Source organism: Cupressus sempervirens, chromosome 8, assembly GCF_028749045.1.
Source record: "Cupressus sempervirens isolate cs-2001-9-10 chromosome 8, ASM2874904v1, whole genome shotgun sequence".
NCBI lineage: Eukaryota > Viridiplantae > Streptophyta > Pinopsida > Cupressales > Cupressaceae > Cupressus > Cupressus sempervirens.
In genome coordinates this window covers 487305645-487313885 of record NC_143125.1, presented here as the reverse complement: position 1 = coordinate 487313885, position 8241 = coordinate 487305645, and the positions used below count along the sequence as shown (strand labels likewise).

At 35.2% G+C, this 8241-nt stretch overlaps 1 pseudogene; it reads right to left on the bottom strand.

Annotated features, from left to right (window-relative positions):
• Window positions 1–5734: 5734 nt before the first annotated feature.
• Window positions 5735–7972, bottom strand: LOC149543328 (cytochrome c biogenesis protein CCS1, chloroplastic-like; annotated as a pseudogene).
• Window positions 7973–8241: the final 269 nt, after the last annotated feature.

Sequence of the window (8241 nt, the reverse complement as noted above, 5' to 3'; positions counted from 1 at the left end):
AACACACCCATTGAATCTCCTCTCATTGCAATCTCAGGAATAACACAAAATTTAGGTGGAGGACAAGTGTCACTCTTCACCAATTGAATCTTACTAACATCCACTCCTTGATGTTGGAATTACAAGAGGAAAGGTAAACTTCTAAGGTGGGGGGGGGGGTGTGAATTAGTAGTTTAAACTTGGACCCATAAAACTTTCACCATTCATTCATCTCATGCATTAATAAGTAAGCTAAAATGACATGTAAAACATATGCATCTATATCATATAACCATGTAAGCATTCACACACATAACACCAGATATGATTACCCAGAAACCCTCCAAATGAGATGGTAAAATAGGGGTGGGGTTGACACCCACAAATCTTCACTACTACAATAATAAATTGTATCCAATGAAGGTTACAATGTTTTGACCATGAAACATGATCTACCTTGTGAAAGGTTTTCCCTATTAAAGGCTTACAAAGACTATTAGGTCTCACCTTGTTAGAGAATTTCAACACCCTATTAGAAGTGTGCCTTGTTAGAGGACTTCAACTTACAACTAAGTAAGCACCATGTTAAAGGATTTCATATAGTTTGTTAGGACTACTCTGTTAAGAGATTTTACTGAAATCACCTATTAAAATGTCTCAGCATATCCTGTGGTTGGCACTTTCTTTCTTGATAATAGATCACCTCTAAACAATATCTTTTTGATCATTCACGATCAAATCTCTCAATGTTGTATCCTTTTCTCTATCCTTTGTTCTTCTCTAATTGATTATGCAATTCACTCTTTCTTCATAGCTTCTAAGTCACCTTGAATGCTCTACATGCAAACTATCTTGTTTGCTCCTTCAACTCTCCTTTTTCCATAGATAGTTTAGGGTTTCCATCCTTCTTAAGAAGACTTAGGTAGCTTAGGGTTAGGTATGAATCTACAGCTGAGATTCATCCATTTTTCCACTTAATCCTTCCTATTTTCTGATTGGCTACATGTAATTGTATAGGGAATCCACAATAGAGATTCATCCTTATCTTCAAAATATCAAAATATAATCTTAAGTCGGGTCAAAAATGGTTTACATAGTTGTTTGTGCCATTAAAAACAAATATGTCAAAATTGTGTCACTCAGCATAAGAAGTCTCTGATGCTCGGCATGCACTATTCTATATACTATGACTCAACACCTACATTACTTGGCATCCACTATTTACTCGGCTCCTAAATCACTTGGCATAGTTTATCTACTCAGCATTTGAGTGAATTGGCACATGAGTGATTCGAAACTCATTGCAACTTGGCATGGTCTAATATTTACATGTTGTGCTTCGTATGTATTACTAGTTCAACATGAACTAAGTAAATGACTTAAGTATGTTGACACTCACTTGTCAAAACCAATCTGAGATCAATAATATCCCTCTTTGACATGAGTGTCAAAAACACTTGAATATACAATATTATCCTTAATCTCTCGAGCATAACATATCCATTACTTAGCTTATATACAAAATTTCAAAATTTTGCACTAAATTGTATACCTCAAAATTTGATAACTCCCCCTGAGTTAATATGTCTGTATTGTATCCAAAATTCTGTGCTCCTCTCTAAGTAAAATGTCTCTCCGCTAATTCACTTTGACTTCAATGCACTGTGTTACTGATATTCTTTCATCTGATATGCTCTCCCTTAGCTAATATCTATCCCTTTTTGTTCTTTCTCCCCCGAAAATGTTTATCTCCCCAATGATATATCTCTGCTCTATTGTATTCTCTTTGTTGCTATGCTCCCCCTTTCTTATTTCTCTCCCTTTTTTTCATACTCCCCCATATTATATTTCTCCCCCTTTTTGACACTTATGTCAAATGGGCTATACACCTATTGTGTATTTGTCCAAAAAAGATTTGTGGACATCCATTATTATCCTTAGGGATGCATCCTAGTTATCACATGCAACATCCAATGACTTAATTTGGATTGCAAGCTCAACATCAAGGTGTACTAGACCATCTAAATTAGAAAGATTGGGGTCTTTCTTCAATAGAGTTTTAACATAGCCTAGCTCCTTGCGCATTATCACCATATGTGGGGTGAGGGAAGCTTGAATGCTTGTTAGTTTGGCTCTAATATTAGCCTCATCTACTGTTAAAACAACTAACTAAGTTTGTGTTTGAAGCAATGTCCTAAAATGCTTCTCCCTCTGAGCTAGATTTGTAGGTAGTCTTGCACCGAATGTAGATATTTGGCTTTCCAAGCTCAGAATATGACTTTTGGTCTCTTGGGTGAAGAGTGTAGGATTGCATAGTTTTGTCTACGATGAGAATATATTCTCAAGCACCTTCTTCACATCCTCAACCTTGGTTGCCAATGCAACTTGTTGTAGTGCTATCTCATTAGATATTTTCTCATTTACCTTGCTTTGAAACTTCTTTTTAGACCATTCTAATATTTTTGCATTTGTATCAAGGTCTTCATTACTGACCTTCTCCACTATTTCTATCAGTTGTTCTAATAGTGTCTTGGTCTCTTCAGGGGTTGGTAGACTAAATGCATCTAGAAAGATGTCCTTGATGTCTTGAAGTGCTTGCTTCTACCTGTGTTCTCTCCTAAGCATTTCTTGATGCTTTTTCCTTTCTAAGGCTTGCTATAAAATGCCTATTTGTTCCAATGTCATAGTATCATAATCATACTTTGGAACAAAAATTTCTTCATCAAGGCTTATATCTCCACATTATATTACCTTTTCAACCTTTGAATAGCTTGGGCTTGGCACTGAGATCTGTAATGGAGTAGCATCCGTGCTTGGCTTTTGAAGAGTTTGTGTAGAAGAAGTGACAGTTGCTAGTAAAGCTACCAGTGCTTGGATGGCCATTTGTTCCTTCAATTTTGGTTCTGTCTCTTTAGGCTTTCCCTGGTCTATTACTATGACTTGGCTTGCACCTTGTTCTTGTCGTTTAGGTATAGATGAATCTATTTGTCCTATTTCCTTCTGTTGTCTTGCAATGATATCTTTTTCTTCTACTTTCTTTTCAATTGTATCAACCTTGATAGATATATCTAATATCATTTGGATCAAAGGTTGAACATTAGTAACTAAAGGGATGATGGAAGGTGGTTCTTGTGGATTCACCTTTTCCCTTGTGACATCAGTTACTACCTTTTGTAGTTCTTCTACACTAACCAAAACTGGATTGCCACATAATTTGGCTTGCAGTTATATTGATCTAAGATCTTATTTAAATCTTCTGTAGTAAGAGGATTGATGTTCTGAGCTAATGGATTAGAGACATCCTTGATAGTTATAGTTTTAGTAGTTTTGGTTGTGTCATGGGGAGGACTGACACTCGACAATTGTGTGTCATGCACATTTCGTTCTTCTTGCAGCTGCTCAACTTTTGCCTTATCATCATCTTGCTTTTCTATCTCTCCTCCAACTGTGTTATCTTTTTCATCATCTTCCTTATCATCATCTTTTTCATCATCTTTATCATCTGAAGGGTCAAGTTCTCCTTTCTTAATAGTGGTTAACCCATAAATGAGTTTCCATATTTGTTTTGATTTCTTAACAACATCTTCAATTGATAAGTAGGAGATAATTTCCATAGAAAGTCAAATTGTGATATTGCTATCAAGATTTAACTGTGTAATTTTGAGTCAAACTCATTGACCCATGTTTCATGAGTAGCGATTCAACACAAATCCATCTCTCATGAGAATAAATGAAACACTTAGCACTCATTGGATCTAGGTGATGCTCACAGGGGTGAAGCACTGGGACTTCCTAGGAGGTCACCCATCCCAGTACTACTCCAGCCTGAGCACGCTTAACTATAGAGTTTCCTCCATGGTTAAACCCAAAGCTTGCAACTCCATTTGCAAAACCTTCACCAAGTGTTGTGCCTTATGAACAATTCATTAGAAAGTCCCTTAAGCTCATCAGTTGTAGTACTGGGATGGGTGACCTCCCGAGAAGTCCTCGTGCTTCACCCCTGTGAGCATCACCTAGATCCAATGAGTGCTAAGTGTTTCATTTATTCTCATGAGAGATGGATTTGTGTTGAATCACTACTCATGAAACATGGGTCAATGAGTTTGACTCAAAATTACACAATTAAATCCTGATAGCAATATCACAACATCTTCAATATTGTTTTGGAGAATGCTAAAGGCTTTGTATTTAGTTGTGAACCTAACTGCATATTTCTTTACTGCCTTAGCAATTTTTCCCTTTGTCAACTTTGGCATTACTTGGGCTAGTATTGTTTCCCTGATTTGTCTTTCCAAATTTAGATAATAATGCCATTTTTGCTCAACAATGTCATATAGACTTTTTGGTACTAAGTTGGTAAATTCTAGTGGTGTGGTTTTGAACTTTGACATCATGGCATATAATACCTCTTCCACTTGACTTTTCTCTTCTTTAGCCAATTTATCAAAAATTAACATGACTAAAACTTGATAAATCTGCATTGCTCTTGACATTTTCACATAAGTTCTCTAGATTTGAGAGAGGATTGTGACTTACCACCTTGAATTGGTTGTTATCATCTAATTCTACCTTCTCTTCATTAGAATTTGGTTGAGCCACATACTTCCTTTATCTTTTCTACTCTTGTCCTCCTTGCTCTGTTTGCTTTGTCTTCTCTTTGGCCTTTTGGGTAGTTGCATGTGTGGTGGCCCTTGTAGTAGGTACAGTGGGCTTTGGTTGACTTGGTTTTACAATTTTCTTTGCCCTTTCCATTGGTTGTACCTTTTTCTTCCTCTTCTTTGATTTGGCAGGAGTATGTTCTTCCTCAGCTTCTTCTCCCTTGGAACCTTCAGTCTCCTCCTCTTCTTTGTCTTCTCCCATGCCTTGAGTTAATGCTAGAGGTTCTTGAGCTTGTGTTTGTTCTTTCTCTTCATCCTCTTTTTCTTCTTCCTCTTCCTCCTCAACACCTTCTCCAAATTTTTCTTTTTACTTCTTTACCAGCTTATCCTTCTTCTTGATTGTAGAGGCTATCTTCAATTTCATGGCAATCTTTGATTTCACCATCTCATAATTTCCAAAAACTTTGCAGTCTTATCTACTTCTTCTGCAAGTAGAGTTGTTATGGTTGCTGAGGCCTCATTGTTGCTGAGGCTTCATCTACATTGACCTATAACCTAAGGGTCTTAATCATCTTACTCTTGGTGTGGTAGCTTGGAAAAATGTCTAGTCAACATCAACAAGAAAACATACATCATTATAATGTTTCTCAACTAAGGAAACTAGTATTCTAAGTCTCTGCTTCATTGAATTTTTGAAGTCTTCAAAGTGGCTAGTCATTATAGATTTAAAGTTTTCTCCTAGTTGCTCAATGTATTCCCTAATTTGTGTTGCAACCGATCTGTTTAATAAATGGAGAAATCAATTACATTTTCTAGTCATTGAGCAAATTCTGGACAACTATGTAAAAAATGGACTTGGTTGAGGAATCTTTGAATGAATTGCTATCTAATTTCATGCCACTTTATTTGCTGATAACACATGTTCATAGAAACAATGCTGAAATGGTTTTGTGAAAGATGAATTTGAAATTGTTACTTAAATTTACTTTGCCTAGCAAAATTTGGGATGCAAGTCACTGATCAATCTGTTTGCATTCTTGTCACATCTTAGACCAACACAGGAGAGCTTGTATGTTCTGTACATCCCCTTGCCTTGTGATCATTTTTTCTATAAATTAGAAGTTTCAATAAACTACTGAGGCAAATCCAATTACTGTCTATTTATGCTCTGATAGTGTAGTCTTCATTGGAGAGGATATCTCATCACTTTCTAAGCTCACAAACTCTTGACCTACAATATGTTTATTACTAACTACTTTGGGAACTGAATCAAATATTTTATTAATCTCTTCTTGAAAACCTAGTTGATCTCTATTACTCTTTCCTCCAACTACAACAGATGTTCGATCTTGCAAAGCCCATACCTACACATCCATTATTTATTTTGTAAATCAACACATTAGATAGAATTTTCATGCCATTATCCAAATGGTGATAACTTGCAAAATACATTAACCAAAACTTGAAATGAATTTTGTGAAGGTAGAAATTTGTTGAATCTAGGTTTACTGGTGAATGGGAAAAAAAGCTGACAACAATTGTGAACATGACTGCTCCAAATCCAACATATACCACAGGAACCCCTGGATCCAACTGAGATCAGGCAAAACAATTAGCTGGGATTAGGGAAAATATGGTTAAAACAAGAATTCATATCTTAGTTATACTTTTTTTTTTTTTTTTCATAACAACTATAAAAGGAAGGGTAGTCATAACTGATAATCAGTGAGTCTGGCATACTCATTGTGATTAACATCAATCTCCTTTTTGTTAAAGTTTTTACACATGATTATTCAATCTAATTCAACTCAAAATAGATTTATCTCCATTATATTCTTTATAGGTTCACATGATAAACTATCAAATAGAAATAAATAATGGAGGAAAAGCATGGACCTTTAGTTCTAGGCTAGTGCTGCCAATCACATCATCCACAACAACTTCCATGCCATCAACGGTTATTGGACGATTTGACCTAGGCCACCTAACTCCCACAAACTTCCCTTCTTGATCATACATCACAACAAACTGCAAATATTGAGCCAAAATTGATCTGTGGCATCAAAGAAATAATCATCAAATATAATAAATTAAATATATGAGTTTTCCACGATCCATAATTGATTCAGTTACAAATTTCTGAAATAGATTGTGTATAAGTATTTGAATCAACATTTTGGATTGCACTCAAATGTGTTCTTAGCTCTCTTGTATCCTAATGATAAACATACAACATGATCTGAAATGTTGATTCACATACTTATAAATGAATTAGATATAATGGTTTAGAAGCTCCAAAATTTAGGGAATGATAAAAATATCCTTCAAGATGATTTCTTTTTTTTGGCTCTTTTAAAGAGAGATTTAAAGATTTTAGAAATAAAGATTTCCCATGTATACTTACATTCCTTTAGGATTGGTAGAACTATTATCATCTTCTAGTGGCAATAATGTACCAAAAAGTTTATTATCTCCACTCTATAATGTAGCCATTGCAAGATTGAATGGTCATGTACCATTCTTTTGTATTTGAATATCTGAAATACTCCAATCTATTTGATAGATTGTGATGCCCCCAAATTGTAAAGGGCTATTCACACTGCTAGTCTTCCTTAGAAATTCATTTCCATTTGTATCACGTAAAGAAAGGTCAGTGTGAAATTGGGATACCTAAATAAAGATGGGCGAGAAAAGTGAATAACAGTAAGATACTTGTTGTTAACATCTCAATGTAGTTTTTGAAAGAAATTTGATTATTTTGAGATTATCAAACTAAAAAATGTAGCCAAGAGAACAAAAAAAGAACAGAGAGTTGTAAGATGGTGGCTAGAATACTATTTCTTCTTTTATGTGAGTGGTTGTGTGAAAGAGAACAAAAGCTCTGGATTGTGATTCCAAATATATATATACCTCGCCATTCTCATAATAATCAATGTAAAACTTCTCAACATGAACTTCGGTTTGAAAACTAGGAATTGGTTTAGACAAAATCCCATTTGGAGTAAGTACACCCCCCATCATAAAATTCAAGCCTTGAGGAACTGTAACTAAACCACGGTAGCCCTCCCTAGAACTTAGAGTTGCCCTTGCCATTATGAGAAAAAGAGCTGCATATACACCAATAGGTGCAAGACCAGCAAGCCCTTTGAATCCATATAGACTTGATTCACTGAAGAAGACCTGCAAGCCTAAAATTTTGAAAAAAAAAAGATCATATTATCCATGGAATAAGAGTAGAAACATTGGATGAATGCTATGAGATCATCTCTTCCAAATAATCGCAATCAACTTACCTTATATCCTGAACCCATTAGAAGAACACCAAGGTCTTGAATATGAGCTTTGGGAAGTGATTATGCAACTTCTAGTTTTAGGATGTTGGATCCAAACTTCATGAATGTCGAAGAGAAGGCTATAGTATTCTCCACTTAACAAGGTCAACCATATCCAACAAGAGAAAGAGAGCCAACAATTATATGGGGAAGATCAGACATGGGAGAATAAAATAATATCTAAAGATAGAATAAAGATATCTTATAGTAGCCACTTTGAAAAAAAGAATTAACATGGTTGAAGTTCTGAACATACCAAAATTAGAGAAAAGACACTGAATACATATCAATAAGGAAAGATGAATCATTGCACAACTGAAATTATAGCTCAT